Source organism: Sus scrofa, chromosome 6, assembly GCF_054392235.1.
Source record: "Sus scrofa isolate SSC_HxYL_T2T_F1_AM1 chromosome 6, Sscrofa_HxYL_maternal_Yorkshire_Landrace_v2.0, whole genome shotgun sequence".
Classification (NCBI taxonomy): Eukaryota; Metazoa; Chordata; class Mammalia; order Artiodactyla; family Suidae; genus Sus; species Sus scrofa.
In genome coordinates, this window is record NC_139388.1 from 70,496,312 (window position 1) to 70,522,777 (window position 26,466).

Genomic DNA, 26,466 nt, shown 5'->3' on the forward strand with positions numbered 1-26,466 from the left:
TGAGTAGGAAAAAGACACCTTGTGTCAGGGGTATGAAGATAAGACTTCTCTTTGATGTCTCTTTGAACACAACTTAAGACAGGAGAGAGTGAAAAGACATCTTTGAAAGGGGAAATTAGGACTTTTAACAACAACAAAAGCTGTAAGACCTGCAGCCTTATACTAAGAAATGTTCCCCAGCTTTTCAGGCTGAAAGACAAAGCTATCAAAGGAAACTCAGATCCACCCAAAGCAAAGAAAGAAGACTATCAGCTATGGTAAATATGTGAGTCAATTTAAAAGAGGCTCTTTCCACCCTGACTTTTAAAAAGATAAATTACTGTGTAAAGAAAAAAAAAAATGACGGTGTTCTTTGGAGCTTAAAGAAGTAAAATACCTGCCAGTATTAACCCAAAGGATGAGAAGGAGACATGGAAGTTTATTAATATAAAAACACTACAGTAGACAAAAAGCCTAATCATAGTTGAAGTTAGACTGTCATCAGTGAAGACGTGTATGATGAGCTGTATATAAATCACAAAAAAATGAAAACAAAGTGATATAACCAGGGATGGAGAAAGAATGAAATACTAACCGGGACCCCAAAGTAAGGCAGGAAGAGACAGGAAAGAAGGGCGGAGAGAATAGGACACAAATAAAATGATGATAGCCTTGGAGATAATCATGCTGATAATTATAAACGTAATTAGTCAACATATGCAAATTAGGGCAGATAATAGATTGGACACAATCAAAATCAGTGGTCTGCTGGTAAATGTTTAACACAGCTCCCTAGAGGAATACAAGTCCTAATTTGTATCAATTGCTGATGTGTGTGTTATAAATACTCCCAGTATGGCCAATTTCAATCAACAACGTAACATCAACCAGCTCAAAAAATTCATACAAAGTTAATAACTAATTCTCAAGAGCTGGTATGAGGAGTTCCCGTTGTGGCTCAGGGGATCATGGAACTGACTGGTATCCACGAGGATGTGGGTTTGATCCCTGGCCTTGTTCAGTGGGTTAAGGATCTGCCATTGCCATGAGCTGTGGCATAGGTCACAGACGAGGCTTGGATCCTGCTTTGCTGTGGCTGTGGTGCAGGCCGGCAGCTACAGCTCGCATTGGACCCCTAGCTTGGGAACCTCTGTATGCCACAGGTGTGGCCCTAAAAAGACAAAAGACCAAAGACAAAAAAAAGAGCTGATATGATCTTGCTCTAGCTCATCACTGATACATATATATATATTTTAAAATCTCCTATATATGTACTGTTTATAAGAAAAAAACTATAAACATTGACACTCATAAAAACAATTAACTTATAGGTTAAAAGTAAAAAATTAACTGGGGCTGGAGGAGATACATCATTCTAAAAATAATCATAAGAAAGCTCAAATGACCACATTAATTTCTGACGCAGTGGATTTCAGGATAAGAAACATTGCCAGGGACAAAAAAGAATATTTCCTAATAATGAAAGAGTCTATTCATCCAGAAGACATAACAATTCCAACTATGTAGGCAACTAACAACAGAACTTCAAAACACACTGAGCAAAACCTCAAAGAACTGAAAGAAGCCAATATATTCACAATTGTAGTTCAATGGTCCTCTTTTTAATGTTGATGGGATGATTGGATTGAAAACGAGGGCACTGCAGAAGACTTGATCAACACTGTCCATCAATTTGACCTACTTGGCATTTATAGAAATTTATCCTCATCAACAGACGAATACATTTTCCTTTCAAGTGCATGGGTACCGTTCACCAATTTAAGCCATATGCTGGGCAAAAAAACAAGTTTCAAAAAATTTAAAATATTAAAGTCACGCAGAGCATGTGTCTGATCATAATAACATTTTCTCAGACATTTTATTAAAAAACCCAAAAGTTATTTGGATTATATCCAAATCCTTAGAAATTAAACAACACTCTTTGGGGGGAAAAAAAGTTGCAACAGATATTAGAAAATATTTTAAGCTGAATCTAATGAAACCATAAGGAAGAAATCACAAAGAAAATTAGAACATATTTGGAACCGAATGATAAGGAGAACACAATGTTTGAAACTCTCTGTGACAGAGCTAAAATAGTGCTCAGAGAGAATTTATAATTCTGAATGTTTATGAGAAAAGAATCAAGTTGTTAAGGTCAAGATCAGCAATCTGGTTTTTCCCCTTTAAGGATCTAGAAAGACAAAAGCGAATTAAAAAAAAAAAGTAAGTAAAAGTAAGGAGATACTAAAAGCAAAAATGGAAATCAATGAAATAAAATATAAATGACGAGAAAAAAAATTAAATAAAAAAATGGTTCCTTGAAATAGCCACCAAAAAAAATCATAGACTCCGACTAGACTAATAGGAAAAGAAACAGAGCAAAATCAGATAAGACAACACATCAAAATGAAAGTAGGGTAGAGATATTCCAGATAGGAAAAAGGACATAGTGAGAGGTTAGAACAACTTTATGAGAATAAGTTCAAAAATTCACATGATATGAACAAATTCCTTAAACTATACAACTGATTAAAACTAACACAAGAATAAGAAATTTTGGATAATTGCATATGTTTTAAAGTAATTGAATTCATGGCTAAAGGCCTTCTGCAGTGAACTCAGATCCATATGGCTTCATTCTGGTGAATATAACAGCTCCTGAAGAACTGATGCTAGTCCTACTGTGGTAGCCTTCCTTCTGGCTGTTGCCAAATAGAAATGCAGAGACAGAGTTTTGGGTGAAGGAGAAAAAGATAGCTTTATTGCTTTGCCAGACCTAAGGGGCCACCGCAGGCTAAAGCTTTAAGGACTGTGACCCCCTTTGGCAGAGATTAGGAGGTGGTTTTATACTTTGGGGAGAGGAAAATAGGGCTGTAGATAAGGATCAGGGGAGAGGCAAGCTTGCAGGGTCTTTCAAAGCTGGTGTTTAGTGGCCCCAGGACTGGTTCTGGGTCCTCCTCTTTCTGGAATGAAGAATACTTCATCCAGTAGTTCTTCCTTTTGCTGGGGGTTTTAGTTCTGCAGAAGGTACTGTTATGTACATTCCTTGAGGAGGAACCAGGACCTGCCCCAAGGCTGCACTATTGTCTCCTGAGGGCTCCTCCCTTGTCTCTGCATCCCCTCCCTTCCCTATATGAGCAACTGCCCTTTGGAACTCAGGGAAGGTCATGGAGCCTGAAGCTTATTCCCTAAAAACAAGCAATGGAGCCCACAGAAAGGCTTCTGTACCCAGGAGCCCCACAGGGCACTAGCACAGTTATATTACAAACCTCTTTCACTAAATAAAAGTGAGTACTTCCCAGCTCATTTATGAGCCGAGAACCCAAGATGTGATCAAAAAAGGAAAAAAAAAAATCTATAGAACAATATCCTTTATTAAAATATATGCAAAAATCCCTAATCCATTCTCACCAAGTCAAATTCAGATAGAATTATTCTTTTATAAGAATAATATCAAGTGGTGCTTATCCCAGAAGTGTGAAGTATCTTCAATATTAAAAAAATCAATTAGCTATCCCATCATGTTAATAGACAAAAGGGGAAATACATGATCAGTTCATGGATTAAGAAAAGGACGTGACAAAACTCAATGCCCAAAAAGTTAAAAACTCTTAGCAAAGTGTAAACAAAAGGAAACATCCTCAATTAGTATAGAACATTCAAACAAAACAAAACAATTCAAGACAAATACAAATGTTATTGCTAAAATCACACTTAATGGTAAAAGCCTGGACATTTAGAGGAACATGGCAAGGTTATCTATTCCCACCATATTTATTCACTATTTTACTGGAGGTCCTAGCCAGAACAATAACACCAGGAGAAGAAATAAAAGGCACACACATTGGACGAGAAGCAATAAAACTCTTTTTTGCAGATGATACAATCATGTACGTAGAAAATCCTAAGAAATCACCAGAAATGTTACCAGAACAAATAACCAAATCTAGCAGGTTATCTGAAAACAAGGTCAATAAACAAAAATCAATTTCATCTTTCTATATTATAGCAACAAATGGAAAATGAAATTTTAAAAATAGCGTCATTTACAGTAGCATTGAAAAAGTGAAATATTTAAAGATCTATGTGTAGTCAATACACTTACATACATTTAACAGATTATACATACTCTATAAAATATGTAAATAGTGGAGAATATACACATATATATTGTATGCATTCAAAAACTGCACACTGAGAAACAGCAACTTTGCTGAAATTAAAGATCTACATAGAGGAAGAGAAATATTTTGTTCAAAGTCTAAAGATTATACATTAAGATGTTAATTCTTTCCAACTGCTACATAGATTCAATGTAATTCCAATCAAAAGCAAAAATCAAAAAAAGGTTTTTTTTAAAATGATAAACTGATTCTAAACTTTAAGTACAAAGGCAAAAACAAAAGAAAACAAAACAAAAAAAACAAAGAAAACCTAGAACAGGAGTTCCCATTGTGCATAGTGGAAATGAATCTGACTAGTAACCATGAGGTTGTGGATTCAATCACTGGCCTCACTCAGCGGGTTAAGGATCCCGAATTGCCTTGAGCTGTGGTGTAGTTCACAGACTTGGCTCAGATCCCTCGTTGCTGTGGCTGTGGTGTAGGCTGGCAGCTGTAGCTCCAATTTGACCCCTAGTCTGGGAAACTCATATGCTGCAGGTGCAGCCCTTTAAAAACAAACAAACAAAAACAAAAAACTGGGAGTTCCCATCGTGGCGCAGTGGTTAACGAATCCGACTAGGAACCATGAGGTTGTGGGTTCGATCCCTGGCCTTGCTCAGTGGGTTAAGGATCCGGTGTTGCCATGAGCTATGGTGTAGGTCACAGACACGATCGGATCCCGAATTGCTGTGGCTCTGGTGTAGGCCAGCAGCTACAACTCCGATTAGACCCATAGCCTGGGAACCTCCATATGCCGCGGGAGTGACCCAAGAAAAGGGAAAAAGACAAAAAAAAAAAAAAAAAAAACCAACCAACCAAACAAACAAAAAACTAGAACAGGCAATGTGATTTTTCTTCTTCTTCATTTTTTTTTTTTTTTTTTTTTTTTTTTTTTTTGCTTTTTGAGGCCGCATCCACAGCATATGGAGTTTCCCAGGCTAGGGGTCTAATAGGAGCTACAGTTGCTGGCCTATGCCACAGCCACAGCCACCCCAGATTCGAGCCATGTCTGTGACCTACACTACAGCTCACAGCAATGCCAGATCCTTAACCCACTGAGCAAGGTCAGGCATGAACCCAAAACCTCATGGTTCCTAGCTGGATTCGTTCCTGCTGCACCATGATGGGAACTCCCATCAAAGTGGTTTTGAAACAAAGTGGCTTAGTCAGTTTGGGTGGCCATAACAAAATACCATAAACTGGGTGACTTTAACAATAGAAATGGGCTTTTCACAGTTCAGGGGGGTGGGAGGTTCTGGACAACATGGTGAAATGGGGGAGAAGAGAAAGCAGCCCTTAGGGAAAGTCACAAAACCCAACTTCCTGAAGATTCCACCCTCACCGCATCATTGAAACCCAATCACCTCCCAGAGGCCATGCCTTCAAATGACATCCTTGCACTGGCGTCAGGGTTCTGACAGATGTATTTGATGGAGACACAAACATGAATCCATAATAAATAGCAAAGTGGGAAATCTGACACCATCGGCTTTCAGTACTGAGTATAAAACCACCGTAACTGAGACAGTGTGACGGCCACAAGTCAATGGAACAGAATAGGGATTCAAGAAATAGGTTTGCGTGTATATGGTCAACTGACTTTCAAAGAAGGTGTCCAGACTATTGAATGGGAAAAGTCAAGGTCTTTTCAAAAATGGAGTTCCCCCACCATGCACACACACAAAATTAGCTTTCATTCTTTCTTTATATCATACTCAAAAATTAACTTGAAACGGACCACAGACTTAGGTGTAAAAGCTAAAATATGAACTTTTTGAATAAAATAGAGCAAAACTCTTCACAACCTTGAGATAAGCACAGATTTCATGGGACAGAAAGGGGACAAAGCAGAAAAAAGTTATAAATAGGACTTCCTTCAGCATGAAGAACTTCTGCTTTTCAAAAAACAAACAAACGAAAAACCCCACCATGAAGAAAATGAGGTTAAGTCACAGACTGGGAGAAACTATCTCCAAAGTATATTCCTGATAAAGATCTTAGATCCAGAACATGTGAAAAACAATTTGGCTTACGAAATGGGCCATTACTTGAATAGATGCTTCCCCAGAGATTCAGGTTTTGCTAATAAGCATAGGAAATAGCTCCCAGGATTCTTAGTCATCAGAAACCATACCTTAAAAAATGCTAGTATTTCATTCTTATTCATGGCTGAGTAATATTCCATTGTGTATATGTACCACCTCTTCTTGATCCACTCCTCTGTCAATGGACATTTAGGTTGTTTCCATGTCTTGGCTATTGAAAATAGTGCTGCAGTGAACATTGGAGTACATGTGTCTTTGTGAGTCGTGGTTTTGTCTGGATAGATGCCCAGGAGTGAGACTGCTGGATCAAATGGTAATTCTACTTTTAGTTTTCTGAGGAATCTCCATATTGCTTTCCACAGTGGTTGCACCGATTTATAATCCCACCAACAGTGTACTAGGGTTCCTTTTTCTCCACACCCTCTCCAGCACTTACTGTTTGTAGACTTTCTGATGATGGCCATTCTGGCTGGTGTAAGGTGGTACCTCGTAGTGGTATCGATTTGCATTTCTCTAATAATGAGTGATGTTGAACATCTTTTCATGTGTTTTTTGGCCATCTGTATGTCTTCAACATCAAATGCTTTCACTGACATGTGAAATCTGAAAAAAGGACAGACTGAACTTCTTTGTAGAACAATGCTGACTCACAGACATTGAAAAACTTATGGTCTCTGGAGGAGACAGTTTGGGGGGTTGGGGGATGTGCTTGGGCTGTGGGATGGAAATCCTGTGAAATCAGATTGTTATGATCATTATACAACTACAGATGTGATAAATTCATTTGAGTAATAAAAAAAATTCCAAAAAAAAAAAAAAGAAAGAAACCATACCTTAGATGTCAAAAGAAATACCCCTGTGTAGCCCTGGAATGGCGAAAATCAAAGTGAAGATACAGTGGGATAAGGACAGGGTGCCACGGGCATGTTCAGACCTTGCATTTGGGGAAAGAGGTTGACTGACCATTTCTTAGGAAGTTAAACTGTTCTTCCCATAAAATGTACTCCTGGACCTTTACCAGATAGAAATGAAACCAAGTCCACATGTTCAGAACCGTTTTATTCATCATAGCCCAGCATGGAGAAGATCCAGCCATCCACCATCGGGTCAAGGTATGGTATCCCACACAGAGGAATTTTCCAGCACCACCCAGGATCTGAGTACCGAGTCACCATAGAGTCGATGAGCAGGAGGCGGTAAAGGGATAGCAGGCACTTGCTATATTGTTCCACACAGATGAAATTCTAGAACCAGCACAGAGCAGGTCAGGGTTTGCTCTGGGCTGGGGGCTGAGTTTTGGGGTGGGGGTTACTGCAAGGTGGCCTGAGGCAACCTTTTGCAGAACAGGGATATTCTTTTTTGTGGGGTGGTCACACATGTCCATACGTTTTGTCAAAACTCATCAAATTCTGCACTTAAATGGGTGCTTTTGATTGTCAGTTATACCTCAAGAAAATTGTGAAGCTGGGTGGAGATGGGTGATCCAGGATGTGTCAGCCTATAAGCCACTCTCCTGTGCAGGTGAGCAGACGAGGGTTCATTGATCAGGGATGAACGCATGGATGTTTGCTTTTCATGCTCCCACCTGGTGCCCATGTGGATACTGAGTTGTCAGAGGCCGTCCAGGGGACCTCAGGCTGAAGTTCCACATATAGAAAAGCATGGAAAGTGAGAACGGCCGAGAAAAATCATGACAAGGCATGACTGGGAGGCTATGGAAATTGATTTTCTGAGGGGATGAGGGAGAGGAAAGACTCTAAAAATCTGCAAGTCAAATGTCTTTAGAAGTTACACAGTCCCATCAAAAAGGGCAAAACTCTTGAACGGACACCTCACAACGGAGGACCTTCAAGGGCTGATAAGCACAAGTGCTCAGTATCATTGATCTTCAGAGACATGAACAGCTTGTCCCCTTTTTATTTTCCCATTTCTGTTACTCTCTAACCTGGAAAGAACCAATTTATGGGAATGCCGTCAGTGGGCATTTTAACCTAACTCCTGACTTCTGAGGACACGCCATGCCTGGCCTCACCTGTTGATTCTCCTCCTAGATAAAAAGAAGAAAGAATGAAGAATGAAGCTGTTAAAGAATGACTAGCTCTTGGAGTTCCTGTTGTGGCTCGGCAGGTTAAGAATCCAACTAGTACTCATGAGGACTCCAGGTTTGATCCTTGACCTCACTTGATGGGTAAGGATTCAGCATTGCCTTGAGCTGTGGCGTAGGTCAGAGACACTGCTCAGAACCATTGTGGCTGTGGCATAGACTGGCAGCCATGGCTCCGACCCCTAGCCTGGGAACCTCCATATGCCACAGATGCAGCCCTACGAAAAAAAAGGAAAAAGAGAGAATGGCTAGCTATCTCCCCCCATCAGCCCTCCTGAGCAATCCTGCAGGAGGGTCACACAGGCAAGACAGCAGTGGAAGAGAGGGTTGGCCAGCCTGCGCTCAACAGAGTGTTGCAGGATCCAACCTCCTGACTCCACGGTTCATGGACTCTCTTCCCACCTTTTCCCCTTTAAACCTGTCAAGGCTGAGCAGGGTCTTCAGAGTTGGTCTCTGGACACCAGCCCACCCTTCACCACTGATTGTCAGCTTTCCTGGTGAAAGCACCTTTCCTTTCTCCCCACACTTGCCTCTCCAACCACTGGCTTTGAGTGGCAAGCAGCCAAACCTGAGTTTGGTAACAGAAATGCAAAAGAAAAACACTAGACTCTACCCCTTTGCACCTACAGATTTGGCAAAATTTGACCTTGTCTACTGTTTGTTGAGGATGTAGGACAACACAAACACGTAGTAATTGGTACAAACCCTTGGTGACGCTGTTGTGCCTTACCTACTAAAGCTAAATATCCATGTTCCCCGTGACCTATTGATTTCATTCCCAGGGATGCCTGCTGTGCTGCAGAAGCCCACCTGGATACAAGCACGAGATTGATAGACCCAAACTGGAAACAAGCCAGATGTCCATTAAAGGTGGAATAGATACATGAACTTACAATGAAATACTTAAGTAGCGATAAAGACCAATGATCTACATGGACGCTGAATCTACATGAATCTCATGAATTCATGAACTACATGAATCTCACAGACAAAATGCCATCACTGAAAGGAGCCAAGCTCAGAATACACACGGCAGGATTCCATTTATACTACTTTTCCACAACAGGCAAGGCTGACGTATGGAGTGTGGTGATGCATACCTGGGTGTCGTTACCATAGCAACCGCACAACAAGCACAAGAAGTAGTCATGGTAAACGTCAAGAAAGGGCCACCCACGTGTGTGTGGGGGCACTTGAGGTCCTCTGGGTGTTCTGGGAACGTTCCACATCTTGACGTAGGTGATGGTTCCTTAGCCGTGTGCTGTAGAACTATACATTCATCTGAGCAGGCATGTCTTATGCACTTTTCTGTCTATATTTTACAACATAATAAATTCAAAAAAGGCAGGGGAATATGAGGTGGCCACTGAAAGTGTCAACTTAAAAAATATGCACAACCTATTAAGTTGAGAGTTAAATTTTATTGGGGGCAAAATGAGGACTGGATCCCCAGAGGCAGCGTTTCAGACAGCTCTGAGAAACCGCTCTAGAGAGGCGGGGGGAAGGTCAGTGTGTATGCCATTTTGGTGAAGGGGGAGGTCCAGGCACATATTTTGCAGAAAGTTGCTGCTAGTCTTGTGAAGGTCACGGCTAGTCACAAAGAGCAGACGTCACCATGAAGGATTTTAGAGCTTTTCTAGATATGAGGAGATGCAAGAATTGGGCTCACAGAATTTTCTGAAAATACTGAACTCTCTGAAGACCTGTTGTGCCAGTTTTCCCAGCGCACTGAGCACCCCACCCCTGATCTCCACCCTGAGTTCCTTTCAGGGGGTGTTGAGGGTTGGAAGCTATGATGGCTCATGATTCAGTCTGTGTAAAGGCAAGATGGCAAGTGCCAGTGTCCTGTTCACCAAAGCTTCAGACACATGGGGCCACCAAGCACAGCTGCCCAGGCTGTGCACTGCACAATGCCTGAGGGAGCCATGCATATAGAGGCCAATGACCCCAAAAGGGAGTCAAGAGAGCAGAGCTGAGGAGCTGGTCTTGTTACCAAGGCTGGTGCCCCAGAATCACACCCCCTGGCCCTCCCTCAGAGAGAAATGGATTACTCTTACCTAAGTTTTAAGAGGAAGCTGAAAAAAGGAAAAACAAGCACCAGCTGGAACCACCTAGTCCAAGCTGGCAGAGAATTTGACCTCCAGTGGACCTGGAGCCTCAATATACACTCCTTGTAATCCCTTAACTAAAGGACACCCTACCAGCGCCAGGACAGTTGCCAGTTGCCATGACAACAGCTAGAAAAGCCCAAAGGAGTGAGACAGAACACTAACTCAGGTAGTTATCGGAGGAGCAAGGGCTCCAACACATTCTTTTGATATGGATATTGATTAACCTTTGTGGCTTAAGGGCTCTAGGGAGTAACACCTCCACAGGCCTTGTTTTTTTTATAGGAAATAAGCATTCCCCACAGACTTTGTCTGCTGTAGGAAATGCGATTCTCTAGCCCACCCCTCAACTGATAAAAAAGGAGTGAGGGGGGATGGTGACTTCATCTAAGGAAAGAAAAGGACAAAAAACCCATAAAACTTTCAGGACATTTCCACCCCTAAAAGCCCTACTGGACAAGGACGGATACAGATAATGGAGCAAGGCCAATGGGAGAAAACCACATCTTTCTGGACCTCACATTGGAACCCCCCCCATCTTTAAGAAATAAAAACCCCTAAAGGACAATAGAGAAAGGGGGCTCTTCTCCCCCCTTCCCAGCTGCCCTGGGAGCTATTTGCTTTCCTTTAATAAAGACTTGGCTTGCTTGCTGCCTGTGTGTTCACAGAGCTCATTCTTCGACTGCCGTGAACAAGGACCCGGATTCCAGCATCATCTTTCTGGTATCACAAGGACAGAAAAGGAGGCTGCAACAGATCAGGGTCCAAACTGCACTGCTGTTCTCGGATAACTCATGAACTCTCCTCCCATTCTTTCTGATTCCCTCTATGTATTTGGGGTCTCCACCTGAACTGGGTTTGACAGGGATGGAGTAGGCACAGGTAGTTGTAGAAATCCCAACAAGGGACCATAGATAGAGAGGGGAGCCTAGGGGACGTTGGGAGATCACTCCACATCCCCTAAATATCTCTCTCGATGATCCTTCACTGGGACTTCGACAACCGCCTGTGCCTGCTCCATCCCTATCAGTTTCAGGTTGAGAAGGTGGTTTGTGGACTAGGTTCTCCATCCTGTGGCCACTGAATTAAACCCTTCCAGTCCAGTTATTGGGCTGTGCAAATTGAAACTGTAAAGGGAATCTCCCTGGCCAAGACAAGGGGTCAGGGCCCAGGCTAGGACCCGGCACAGGTCCAGTCAACAAATTTGGTCACAGTCTGGGGCCTCCACAGGTGGTCTCATCATGGAGAAAGCTGGGGGGCCAACCAGGACCATGCAGAGATGGAAGGAGTCCCCTCAAGGAGCACTTCTCCAGGGAGCCTCCTCCCCTGGGAGGTCCCCTTGCTGGGCCCCACAGCCCTCCAGGGCACATCCACCTCATTTCCCCACCAGAACACAGACTGGGGGCAGGATACCCCCCAGAAGAAGCTGCAATCAGAGTTTTCTCCTTCCCAGGGGAGGAAAAAAAAAGGATCTGCTTTGACAGTGAGGATGCTGTAAGTGTAAGACATAACCGCAGCCTCTCCTGCAAATGGGATGTATGGTCCTCTTGCCAGACAGGGTAAAATTCTATTCTATGGAGGAGAAAGCCCAGACCAGAGATGGGCATGACCTCCTCAGGGTCATGGGGACTTCCTAGGGGGTAGAAGGGGTAGAAGTAGCCTCCAAAGCAGGCTGTTCCCTAGGACGGGCTCCTTTCTTATTCTAATTTGGTGGATTAACTCCTGCTAAAGTCCTCATAGGTAGAAAAAGGTATTCTGTTAACATATGTGCTTGATACTAGGGATTCGGGGTCTTAAAGGGAGGAAACTTCAGCCCAGGGAAAGCCAGTGGACCAAGACATTGCCCTGGGGGTTCTGGACCTCCTTTGACTTTGAGAGCCATAGGCCCCTCTCCCCAGAGAAGATGATGCCATCCCAGAACTGTGCCCACACTTGGAGGGGCTTGTAGATACCCTCTGCCTACCCCACCCCTCCCCAGCCCACCAGAGGCTCAGGCTGAGACCTGCGAGGGAAGCCAACTATAGTCCTAAGGCCTGTGCGAAGGTGTGAGAAGGCCCCCATCCTTTGGTGAGAGAGGAGGTGGGGAGGGAGACAGAGACACAAACAGAGACAGAGGCAGAGAGATGGAGACAGGAAAACACTCCTCTGTGGCCATTAATAATAATGACACTGAGCAGAACCGGGGGGGGGGGGGGGCTCCTGGGTGGCCTTCTGTGTCTTCCATTTCCTGTTTTTAGGAAATAAGCTTTAGCCTCCATGACCTTCCCTGAGTTCCAAAGGACAGGTTCAGACAGGTGCTCACCAGAGAAGGGAGGGGATGCAGAGACCAGGGGGGAGCTGGCAGGGGACCACAGTGCAGCCTTGGGGCAGGTCCTGGTCCCTCCTCGAGGAACATACAGAAGAGTATCTTTGAGATCTTCTGCAGAACTGAACCCCCAACAAGTGAAAACCAGAGAGGAAGACCCCCAGAACCAGTCCTGGGGCCAGTAAACACCAAATTTAAAAAATACAAGATTGCATCGAAACTGATCCCTATCTGTAGCCCTTTTTTCCATTCCCAAGCTATAAATCCGCTTCCTAATTCCTCCTAAGACAGGGCACAGTCTCCAGGGCATTGGCCTCCTTTGCTATTTTTCTCTCCTTTGCCCAAAACTCTGTTGCTGCATTTCTATTTGGCACCAGTGGGCAGAGGCTGAGTTTCGCCAACAATAAGACTGATAACAGCCCATATCTGCAGAGCGCCCAACTTGGCCAGGCACCCTTTGAGGTGCCTACCCCACAGGGAACAGCTCTCTTACACTTAGGGGTTTGCATTTGAGGACCCCAAGGCTCCTCGTGGCCATACAGGGCCTTTGGATAACACCCCCCGCCCCCAACAGAGATGGTAGCAGGAGACGCCTAGTCCTTGTGTAGGAAGGGGCCTTGGCTACGGCACTTCCAGTCCAAGTGGGCTAGAGACCCCCGGCTTATAAAAGCCGAACAGCAACAACAACAAAAAACCCAGATAACAACAAAACACACCCATCATTAGCCTCTATCCAAGCCTAATGATTATAATTAAGGCAAAGAAGAATGTCTGGGATATTTTAAGCCAGAGTCAGTGTATCATTTTGGAAAATGGAAAGTCGGATTCTGCAACTAGAGGTAGGAGCCCCCCAGTGAGACATAGCCATGTCTTTCCTAAAGAACTCCTGGTACACCTGCTTCCCAGCCCCCACTTCTTTTTATTCAGACCCCAGGCCAGCCGAAAGTCCTTTCTGTGTGGCAAGTGCACAGTGGGACCAGGGTTCCTGGGTGATGCCTGGAAGGACCCCACCCACCCCAGCCCCAGGCAGGCTAGCGTCACCCTGAGCTGACCCTTGGGGCCTGTGACCTGGAGATGGGCCCTTGCCCCCTGCCTCCGTGAGACTGGATCATGAGCCGCTGTAGCTGCTGAGCCTCGATACCTGTGAAGGGAGCTCAGGGTGGAGACCAGGAGTGGGGAGCTCTGTGCTCTGGGAAAACTGACAAAGAGTTAGATATTTTCAGGAGAAGAGTTTACGAGCCCAATTCCTGCATTTCCTCATGTCTAGAATAGCACGAAGATCCTTCACGGTGACGTCTGCTCCTTGTGACTGGCAGTGACTTTCATGAGACAATGGCAGCGACCTTCTGTACAATGCGTGTTGGGCTGCATGGACCTCCCCCTCTTCACCAAAACCACATCTGCACCGACTTTCCCACCTGCCTCTTTGGAGCAGTTTCTCAGAGCTCTCTGCAATGCTGCCTCCAGGTCTCTAGCTGTCATTGTGCCCCAAATAAAATTGAACTCTCAGCTTTGGGGCTGTTCCTATTTTTATGTTCAGAGACCCCAGGGCAAATTCTGCCTTCCTCCAGTAGGCACTTGGTTTAGAACTAGGGCTCCCCCCATGCACACACTGACACACTCAGCCAGGCTTGTGCAAGTGCACAAAGACACCCCTGTGCCCCTGGCCCATTCACCATGTCACTGTGCACAGAGGGAACCCCTAAATGTAGTTAAACTACTCCCAGCTCCTGGCCCCACCCAGGGCCCAGCCCCTGCAGCCAGCCCACAGGTGCTCCTGAGCTCAGAGCCCAGAAGAGCCTGGGTGCACAGGTTCCTTCCCTACAGTGGAGCCAGGCGCCCTGTGGCCTCCTCTTCTTTCTGCTCCTTCTTCTTGTGTTATCGCATCTTTCTCCCTCCTTTGGGGACACACAGAAGGGGCTGCGGCCGGTCGGGAGCAGATAATATCTGTCTGACACCTACTGGGCATAAACGTCAATGCAGAGACGTATTGATGCACTGGGATGGTTTCTGGCTCCTCTGGGTGATCAGGTTGTCTGAGGTGCAGTTGCTGGGGGAAGGCAAAGCGGGTTTGCAGAGGAGTGTGTGCCGTGAGCCTGAGAGGGTGAGCAGAGTGGGGGTTTGGGGGTGGGCACATGTACCCCACACATGGTGGGGTAGGGGTCTGTGTCACCTGCGTCGTGGGAATGCAGGTGTGTAGGAGTATGTGCCTGTGTGCTTGTGACAGCGACTTCTGCCTGTGATGGCATGCCTGCAAGAAGTGGCTGGGGCCACAGGGGTGAGTCTGTCACTAAGGGAGTGGACATGTGGGGTGGCCCCAGGGGCTCTGTGTGTGCTGGGGGTGTGTGAGTGTGGGTTCGTGTGTGCTATGTAGGAGGTTGTTACTGCTCAGGTTTGGGGTGCACAGGGGTCTCTACATTCCCACTGGGTGGCCTTCAGATGTGAGCCCCCCTTATGATTTTCCAGCCAGAAGACACATGTGTGACTTTATTTACAGAATGAGGAATGGGGTTTCTTGGGTGTTTTTATGTTCTCACCTAGAGAAGGAGCTACACGTATCATGTAAACAACCCCCCCCACCCTGACGCACACACGTCTCTGCACACACACCTTGCACCATCTCGGACACACAGGAAACAAGATGCTCTCACCCCACGAGAGCTGAGTGCACAGAAGAAGGACACTGGGAAGAAAGCTCTGGACAGCAGGCAGCTGTGCTCGGGCATCGGCATAGTGTCCAGGGCACTGTGGTGGCCGGCAGCCATCAGCTTTGCCATAGTTCTGGTTTTAGGTGCCTTTAGGTTTTAAAGAGGCTTAATCAGGGTCTGCCCCAGACCGATGGTTCTGGAAAGTGTTGATGGTGAGAATGACGAGGTTGTGTGTCTGTGTTTTGTTGGCTGCACCCGGGATATGTGGAAGTTCTGGGGCCAGGGATCGAAGATGTGCTCCATCTCATTGAATCTTCACAAGGATGCTGATGGGTCTGCATCTCTCCTGCGGAGACTCAGGGAGAGAACTCGCCGGGGTTACCTGTGGGTGATTGCCAGCCAGCCCTCTCCTTCGTTCGATCCTCTCCTCTCCCCAAGAAGAGGACATCAGCCAGTGGACAGCTGCCTGTACAGAGTCTACACTTCCTAGCTGTCCTGACACACGTTGAGGTCCTGTGACCAAGTTCAGGGCAGTGGGGTGTGAGTAAAACCACGTGTGCAGCTTTGCAGGGGTCTTTCCCTCCAATGGACCAGCTCTGCCCTCCCCTAACCCTTCCCTACTTCCAGCAAGAGCAGGCGCCTCTGTGATGTACAGGGGTCATGCCCCAAGCTAAGGATGCAGGGCTGCCCTGCTGGAGCTTGCTTCTGAACTAGAACAGCAGAGGGAAAGTCCCTTCCACGTTTATCTGGTCCCCTGGTTAGAGCACTGCAGACTGTTCTCCAATTAATACAGAAATACGAGGGAGTTCCCATTGAGGTGCAACAGATTCAAACCCGACTAGTATCCATGAGGACACAGGCTCAATCCCTGGCCTACACTCAGTGGGTTAAGGATCCATCTTTGCTGTGAGTTGAGGAGAGGGGCCCAGACAAGGGCCAGCTATGTTGTAGGCAGGCGGGGGGAAGAAAGCTGGAAGCCCTGCTCAGGGAGCCTCCGAGGGCACCCAGGCACCAAGTGGATAGAAACCAGGACCCTGTCCATTTAGAAATTCAACTGCTTTCGAACCACAGACAACGGGATGTAAGTGCAGGGCTTCTGCCTTTCACAAATCACCCACGAATATTTTCTAGCTGGATGGTAGAGGTGGTCCAGCTGACAGTAGCCAGGTCAGGGATGGGACCTCCCCACCCAAGTCCAGGGGCCTCAAAGAAGCCATCACTGAGCAGGAAGTGGGGTGAGCAGAGCACAGAGGCCTGGAAATGGATGAGGAGTTGCAGGCTTCAGCCTCAGCTGTAAAGAGCACTCTGCCTGTGGTCCCCAAGGCCTAGAACAGACTGGAAGCCCAGAACATCTGGAGAATTGGTTTGGCAAATAGACTCCACCTTTGCCTGCAAATGCTGCGACTGTTCCAACCAGAAAGGAGGAGCCGTCTCCCCTAAACTCTGTTTCTTACACGGGCACTGCAACGCCTTCCTCAGCTGCCCAATGGAGCCCAGGAGGGAAAGCTGGGCCATGGATAACACATTGAGAGCTTCCAGAGAGCAGAACGGGGTCTGATCAAGATGTTCACTTCATGCATGGAAGTTCCCATCATGGCTCAGTGGTTAACGAATCTGACTAGGAACCATGAGGTTGCAGGTTTGATCCCTGGCCGTGCTAAGTGGGTTGGGGATCCGGCGTTGCCTTGAGCTGTAGTGTGGGTTACAGACGCGGGTCGGATCCTGAGTTGCTGTGGTTCTGGCGTAGGCCAGTGGCTACAGCTCTGATTCGAACCCTAGCCTGGGAACCTCCATATGCTGCGGAAGCAGCCGAAGAAATGGCAAAAAGACAAAAAAAAAAAAAAAAAAAAAAAAAAAAAAAAAAAAAAAAGAATAAGTTGACTTCATGCACAGAGAGCCCTCAGAATCCTCGCCACAGAGGCAAATCGAGGCTGGGTGGGGCAAGAGTTATATAATTTCATGGCCCTCTTATACCTATAATACAAGTATATAAGCAAACAGATTCTGGAGCGATTGTGTCTTTAAAATGAGAGAACAAACATAAAGCATTTCAAATCTTAAAAGGCTTAAAGAAAAGTACATTTTTCCCCCCTGGTTTTGGCTTCCATTAAGTTCCTTCTTTCCCTTGTATTTGAATTTGGGGTCCATAATGCTGTAAGAATTTAAAAATCCACCAGAAACGCCTGTGTTTTACTACTACTGTATCACGATATAATCCGATTATCCCGTCCATGTATAGTTTTGTCCTGGAAAAGTTTATTGTGTCAGCCGTTTCACTGGCTAGGTGGCATGGCATATTGTTTCTGCTAAGAATTCTAGACCTGGTTGAGACATAACACATGAGATACATCAAGACTCGATCCAGTAGTTACACATAACACCTGTAACGTCGCACACAGATATCATTGACCGTTATTCTGCTAGAGGTTTGTGCCTCACAGACACCAATCTAGTAAAATCTATTTTGCAGTTTCCACCATGAAATTAAAAAAAAAAAATAGGTGGTGTGTTTGTAAGTGGATATGCAGCACTTTTGAGTGTGTTCCTGATAGCTTCTGTTTTCATGAGGGACTGAGGATAACCAACCATTTTCACAGCCCGTGTTTGGAAGGATCCACTGTCCGCTAGCTCTGGCTCTGTGCACCCCAAAACCATGTTTCTCCTCCACCAAATACACAACCCAGCGCTGGGCACTAGAAGACGTTCTCATTTCAACATATAACCCCTACTCCAGCATCTTCAGGTCGCAGCTCTTGGTGAGTGAGCATGTGGGCAGCAGGAGACTTTCTAGACACTATTCCTACACCAGAGACCAGCAGAGCCCTGTGCACAGAACACACCCACTCTTCCCAGTGCACCTCCAATTCAGCTCCCCAGTAGCCACATTCCAAGAGTTGCTCCAATACACCCAGACCAGAAAGGCCATGTGATGGAACATGCTGGAGTGGACAGGAACGGGGCTTAACCATTGCAGGTAAAGTGTCTTCTCTGCATGGTATAAAAACATACCACAATGCGATCCTCAAGAAACCCATGAATTATTTAAGCAGGGAAACACGGAAGAGTTTTAAATACTGGAGGAACCACTGAGATGGTTTGGGGCTTGATCTCATGGTGAGATCTCAGAGGTGATGTGGAAGATGGAGAAAGGATGGGATTTTGCATCAGAAGATAGAAGCTGGACCCCACCTCACCACTGACTTCCCATGAGACCTGGGTAAGTTGGTTCCCTGTCTGTGTCTTATTTCCTGGTGAGAGAAACCAGGCAGTGAGAATGTCAGCTCCTTGTACCTCCTCCAGTTGTCATGAGGACAAGCCCAGTGAGCACAGCAGGAAGTGCTTTGTAAGCCATGTTGTGTTCTAGGGAACTGAGTTATTACCGATGCTCGCTTGTTAGGGGGCAACCTGGAAATCAGCCTCCATTGAGCACATTTCATCACTGCACACCAACCAGCAGGACAACCTCGGTTCTAAGAGGGTACTTGTCTGAGCATTTCCATTTGCAAAACCCCTCTTCATATTTCCACTGTTCATTAATGCAGGAAAAGTCTGAACACCGGCTCCATGCAGAATGATGGCATTGCAGAGGCAAAGAGGCTGCTGAGGTCCCTGTTCTAATTTTAATCATGGAAGCAAACCTGGAAATGGATGAGATCCGATCGGACCAGCCCTTCCTCACTGCTTGACAGTCACAGGCTGGAATCTATTCTACCAGGAGCCAAATTCAAAGATAGAACAAACCATAGCCACTGCTATTTCTGGGAAGGGGGTGGTGGAGTTTCGTATGGTGATAAAGGAGGTGGTTGTAGTTGTTGATATGTTGTTGTTGCAGTAGTTAGTTATGATGCTGCTATTATTGAGTCCAAGCTTGTACTGCTCACCACACTGCAGGCCAACAAACTAAGATATGAGTTGGGGCAAGGAATAGAGACTTTTTTTTGGAAAGGCAGTAGATTGAGAAGATGATGGACTAGCGTCCCAAAGAAACATGTTTCCTGAGGTAGAGTTCAGGCTTCTTTTATACTAAAAGGGAAGGGGTATGGTTACTTGTTGCAAACTTCTTGGTGCTGGAATCCTTTGTTCTTGTAATTGTCCGCAAGTCAGGTCATGCTCTTCCTGTAAACCTCCAATAAGACAACTATTCTCTGTCCTGCAACTTATCTCTATGTGAATGGAAAAGTGTTTTATACTTTAAAGGTCAAAGCTTGAGAATGGGCCATCCTGTATATTGCAGGCTGCAGGGAACATACTGAACTTGTATCAAAACTGTGGAACACGAAGGTTAAAGTAAGAAATGGATGCAGCATGGAGCCAGATATGTTTTCCCCTATTTCAGTGCTGTTGTTTTGAAGGTGGTGGTAGTGATTGTTGCCGATGCTGCTGTTGCGTAAATGTTGGTGATGCAGTGGTTACGGTGCTGGTAGTTGATGGTGTTGCGGTTGTTGCCATGGTGGTGGTTGTTTTGGTGTCACTGCTGTTGGGGGGGTGGTGGTGGTGATTGCAGTTGTTTTCATGGTGGTGTTTGTTGAGGTGGTTGTTACCGTGTTGGTTACATTGGTGCTTGGTAGTGTTGCTGTGTTGGTGGTGATGTTAGTTGCTGTTGGTGATGTGGTGTTGGTATTGGTGGTTGTGGTGATTGTGGTGGTTGCCATGGTGGTGGTAGACGTTGTGATGTCACTGTTGCTGGGGTTGGAGGTGGTTAAGGTCTGGACGGTATCTGCTTCCAGACGCCTCCACCATGGCCTCCTTTCCCGAATAGCTACACTGACTTACTTTAATTATTGATGGAGAAGTTAATTAAAATGTGGAACCTCTGCAAACCCCAAAGCACCAGGTCTTCAAACAAACTCTCCTTGTCATGTATTATGACCCTCTTTTCACAGGCGGTGATCTATCCTTTGGTCTTGGTGACGGCATTCCAATCCCAGCCAAGTTAAAGAATGCCGCCAGTAAAAATTCCACAAGATGCTATCAAACATTTTATGAGTCTAGATAAAAAGCAGCAATGATGTCTAATCCTCTTTTTTTTTGATGCCTTATTGGGAGGAAATAAGCAATAAAGAATGTCCAGGGTCGTCTGCTCCTTTGAGTCTCTCTTATCATTATTATTAGTTTTCTTTTTAGAGCCACACCTGCATCATATGGAAGTTCCCAGGCTAAGGGTTGAATTGAAGCTGCAGCCGTTGGCCTGCACAGTAGCCACAGCAATACCAGATCCAAGCCTCATCTGTGACCTATGCTGCAGCTCATGGCAACACCGGATCCTTAACCCACTGAGTGAGGCCAGGGACCAAACCTACATCCTCACAGATACTAGTCACGTTCTTAATCCATTGAGCCAAAATGGGAACTCCTGAGTCTCTCTTATTATTGTTTAGGAGTCCTGAATCTTCCTTTTCTCTCCAATCCAACCGGCCACTAGCAGCTGCTTGGACTTCCGCTGGGGATCAACTTCCGTGTCTCGGTTTCTTCATCTGTAAAGTGGGGATTGTAACACCAACCTGCCAGGAGGTCCTGGCAGATGAACGGCCACTATGACGCTGCACTCCCGAGGCTCAATTTGGCCCAGAGGAACAGTGTCCTCTAAACTACAGGGCTGAGTGGTCACCTCTCCACTGGCCAGCACCTCCCTCCTTGGGGACCACGGGCAGGTCGGCCACCTTTGGGTGCGTGGGTCCTCCCCTCCTTTCCCACCTTCCTCCCACAGGCCCGACATGCAAGTTGAAAAACAAGGGGGACTGGTCCCTTCTTGCCCTGAAGAGGCCCATTTTTCTGGTGGAGAAATGAGAAGAAGCAGAGCTGGTTTCATAAGCGGCAGGGCTCAGGGTGAAGGCAAATGCAGGGTCCTTGATACATTATTAAAAATTTCAAAATAGCAGGGGGTGAAACCAAACACAGGGCCCTTCTTTGTGTGGGGCCTTGTGTTTCTGAGCAGATCACATGCCCATGAAGCTGTTTCCAGGGAACAGGGAACATGCCCCCCCAGGCCACACTGGGCCGCCTGTGCACTTTATTTTATTTTGCTCATTTAGGGGTTCCAAAAGGTAGCTATTTTAATTGCTCATTTATAGAAAGGGGAGACAGAGGACATACAGTATTGAGAGACTTCCCAAGCATGTGTCCAAAATCCACACTCTCCTGGTTAAGCCGGAAGCTGGGTCCTTGTGAGGCACCTGTGGGCTTTCCCAGGCTGCGGTGAGGACCCCCAGGCAGGGCGGGGAAGGAGACGGCACACCTTCTTCATCCAGCCTTGCTCCAGGCTGGATGTGCCCTGACTGCTCAGAGCAGTCTCTGGGCCCAGGGTTCGAATTCCACCTTTATCTCCTGCTATCTGGACGACCCTGGACTCATCATTTAAACCCTCTGGTCCCCAGTAATCCCATCTGCCACGTGGACAAAACTGTACCTCCTGGTGTTGAGAGGTCTGGGTAAGTGGAGAGGAGAAAAGTATTTAGAACGGTCCTGACATGTAGCCATTCTGAGAATTCTGCTGTGTTTCATCTAATAGGAACTCACGTGGATTTGGGATTAAAAAAATGGACTCTGTTTCAGCAAAGGGAAGGAGGTGGCTGCTGGAATCGTTCCAACGGGAAGAACCATCTGGTTGGGAGAGGGCGCCGTGATCGTTTACCAAGGTCTGCTGGGGGCGCGGGTGGAAGGCAGGGGAGCGTTGTACATTGCTGGCCTTCTCCTCGACATCGTGAGCACACAGCTCAAGGGTGGGAAGCACAGACAGATTGCTTCTTCTCCTGAGAACCCACCTGACCAATCCAGGCCAGGTGCGGCTCTGAGCCCTCTCCGGCGGGGCTCATTTCATCCTCACATAGTTCAGTGCTGAATGTGCTCACACCCAAGGCCGTTTCTACAAGATGCTCGAGCATCTGAGGGAAGATATAAAAAGAACAACTCCCCCCAGACTGGTTTCCCATGACACCGACTCCAGACTGAGCACTCAGAAGGGGGCCAGCCCGCACGCGGATGTGCCTGATTTCCAAGCCGGGGTAGACACTAACCCTATCAGCCATCTCAGGAAGCTGTATGCACCTATACACTCAGGGGATACTATTTGGTATCTATGGGACTAAAAAATTGTAATTTCACGTTTTCTGTGTGCTGTTCTTCCATGTGGCTGCTAGAAAACATGAAATTCCATATGGGGGGGCGGGGGTGGCTTATGTTGTAACCTTCCAGGATGCCACTGCTGGAGAACAGATGTTTGCTAGGCATGCCTGGCTGACGGCGGGAAGCCCCCAGTAGGCTCTGGAGGCTGTGATTGCCCAGCCAGGGGGGCACTTTCCAGGATAAATGTTGACCTCATATGGGCTGGACACAAGGAAAAACACCAGGACGTCCGTCCCTGTGAGGGGGTGGGTGAGCATCCATGCCCTGGCCCTCTGGTGCAGGCGGGCAGGCCGACCTCTCAGACTCTCCTTCTCGGCAGTGAGAGGGGGGGCCCTCCCACCCCACGTGGCCTCTTTCTGGTCTTTACTCCAACGTCCCCTCCTCAGGGCAGCCTCTCCGGAGCTCCTGATGGAAGCCCTCTCCACCTCCTAGCTCCTCCCCTGCTTCAGTTTCTCCATGGCAGGTACCACCGTGGATGGTACCCATGGTGCGTAACTTTATCTGTGAGCTTGATGTGCTAAGGGCTTCCCAGGCAGCCGGTAAAGTCCATGGGGGAGTTTCTGGAGGAAGTTAGCTTTCGATTCAGTTGATGCGTGAAGATGTCTGCCCCCACCAAGGCAGGCAGCATCTTCCAACCTGGGGGGACCCGAAGGGAGCAAGAAGCACAGGAAGGGCAAACGCTCTCTCTTCTTGAGCCGGATGTCCATCCTCTCCTCCCCTTGGGCCTTGGGCCCTTGGGACTTAGACCAGAGGCCCCGTGGTTCTCTGGCTTTTGGCCTTGAGCTGAATGAAACCACCTGCTTATCCTGGGGCCTCAGCTTGAGGGACACAGTCTTTGTAACCACATGAGCCAATTGCTATAATAAATCTCCTCTGTATAATGTAGAATTCCTTGTATGAATAATACATGTATATATATAATATACCTCCTATTAGTTCCCTCTGGAGAACACTGACTAACCCAGGCCCCTATTTCATTGTGCAGCTCCCGGGAACAGACGTTGTGTCTTTTAGGTCCACTGCTGTTTCCCCAGCACTTAGAACACTGCCTAGAAGGCACTCAACCAGCATTTAAGAGGGGTTCCCTAGTGGCCTAGTGGTGAAGGATCTGGCGTTGTCTCTGCTGTGGCCTGGGTTTGACACCTGGTCTGGGCACTTCTGCAAGTGCCGCACCACCACCGAAAAACACATTGAATGAGAAGGTGAACGGGTGGCAGAGACTGGAGGCTGTGCTGCACGATGCATGGGGCCCAGCGAAGGGGGTCTTGGTTCTCCTGAAGACCTGCTCTGTGTCCCAGAGTGCAGTTCACCCGCTGTAGGGTGACTGCCTCTAAAAGGACAGGGCTGATGTACCTATGTCCCTTAGGCATGTCCCCCAGTGCAGGCCTCCTGGGTAGGTTTCTTCCCTGGAATCTTAAAGAACAAGGGCAACTCCAGGGATCTACCCCAGGTCCCAGTGCTGCAAAGGCTCAGGCCTCTGGTCCACATTCACCTGAGACATGGGCAACGTCTCTGACCTGAGGGATGCACCCTGAGCACCAAATCTGCCATCCACCCCTGTGGGTCAGAGCTCGAAGCTCAGGACTAGATCACAACCACATGTGGACAGTCAGTTACGTCCTCACCATGGGTCATCAGGTGTGTGTGTCTTCATAGACGCTGAACATAGACTATGTTTTTGTTTTGCTCTACTCCCAAGGTCTAGAGAGAAAGGGCTCTCCAGGTGTGGTCACGCCAACCAAGGGACTGTGGAGCTGGGAGTGTTGTGGGGTGAATGCTATCCCTCCCCAAAGGTATTGAAGTCCTAACCCTTAGTGCCTAAATGTGGTCTTATTTAGAACTAGGGTCTTTGCAGATGACTGAGTTAAGAAGAGTTCATTGGGGTGGGCCTTAATCCAATATGACTGGTGTTCTTATAAAAAGAAAAAATTTGGAAGTTCCCATCGTGGCTCAGCGGAAATGACTAGTATCCATGAGGAGGTGGGTTTGATCCCTGGCCTTGCTCAGTGGGTTAAAGATCTGGCACTGCCGTGAGCTGCAGTGTGGGTCACAGACGCAGCTCGGATCCCGGATTGCTATGGCTGTGGTGTAGGCTGGCAGCTGCAGCTCCTTTTAGACCCCCAGCCTGGGAACTTCCATACGCTGCAGGTGTGGCCCTAAAAAGACCCCCCCACCCCCCAAAAAAGGAGAAATTTGGACACAGAGACCCATACAGGGGGAAGAGGCTGTGAGACAATGAAGGCAGAGGTCGAGGTGCTGCATCCTGATCTCGGCCTTCCTGCCTCCAGAACTGTGAGTCAAATGTTTTGTGGTTTAAGCCCCCATCTCGTGCGCTTTGTAGTAGCAGTTCTAGCAGACCAGCAAGGAAGGATGGCGCTTACTCATGCTGGTTGACAACTATTTCCTGTTCTTCTCCTGGGTCCATGGGAGGGCCACTGTTCCCTCATCCATTTGAGTCCAGGGTGACCATAGGACTTGCTTGGCCAGTGCATGTGGGCTGAGAAGGTGCATGGACTCTGAGGACATGCTCCCAAACCTGCATGCAATTCACCACGTTCCTCCTACGCGGCCGTCATCCTAGATAACGTACTGGGAGAAAGATTGCCCAGCTTCCCTCCCCGAGAGGGGACAGTTATCGTGGGCCCTCTACCATTCTGCAGTAGGCTTTTAATGAAGGAGGAAGAACTTTGGTTTCCTTGAGCCACTGAGATTTGAGAACCGCTTAGTACAGCAGCATGACCTGGCCTATCCTGGCTGATGTAGGCAGAATGAGAGAAAGGATGGAAGGAGAGGGGGGAAAGGAGAAAGCATGTTTGCTGGACGATGGTGTGTTTCCCTCCTAAAGAAGCTGGGCCCTGGGGCTTCCGCGTGGCTTCCAGATGTGCCCACTATTTTCAGCCACAATCTTGGTGGTTTAGACTAAGTGTGTGCCTGCATGCCACACGTGCACACACGTCTGCATAGCTGTATGCATGCCCATGTGTGTACATTATTCATTACACAGTTCCCTTTGGAGCCCCCTATTTGAAAAGTGACAATGTGTTTGTGCTCAGGGGACAAAGGGCTTGTTAGTCCAACCAAGTCTGAAAGTGTTGAGTCACAGAGAGTTTCTTTGAGCCTCTAAAATGAGGTACCTTCCTCTGCTCTGGATCTAGACCCACTCACCTGGGGCTGAGGTGAGCTCCCAGTAAGGAGCTAACGGTATGAAAGAGCTGGAGCCAGGGTAATTTGTTGTAATAAGCCTTTCCCACCCGCACTCTCCCTCAGCAGAGGTTTGAAATATGGCAGAAACTAATTTAAAGCAAAAGACTGATAACAGACCCAGAGTTCAAGGAAACCAGTTAATTTTGAGCAAAATCAGACTTCACCAGAATCAACCCATTAAAAAAAAACAAAAACAAAACACAACCAACAATGTGACTAGCTCTCTGTGGGCATTTGCATATTTTTCAAGTTCTTAACATGGAGAAAAATCACAAGGTGTCAGGATAGGAACTTCAAGACAGCTCCCATTCCTTTCAGAATGAAAGAGAGGTGTCATTTGTAATGAAGGGAGAAGAAAGGTGCCTTTAATCCGCCCACAAATTGGGAGCCCTCTCATTGCAACTGCTGCTGAGAAAGGAACTGGGAAGGGCCCAGGTTGGCTTGAGTGGGGATTATTAGTCTTTTCAAACTCAACAGCAGACTGCCTCGGGTGGCCAGCAGTGAGGTGGACGGTGATGCCACAGGACAGCATCTCCACCCAGCCGGCCCAGCACCAGGCTCTGCCCTTTTTCTTCAGCAGCAAGATGGAAGGGCAAGTCATGCCTCCTCCAACATGGAATGGGAGGGTGGCAGGGAGGCCCTGGGGGCTGCCGAGCAGAGGTTTTTGTGAATCACACAGCAGGTGCAAAGTTTGAGGGTCCACACAGAATGGACCTCACGTGTCTGTCCCAGCATGGCTGGGCTGAGCCATCCTTGGCTGACATCTGTGTGGAGCCACCATGGTG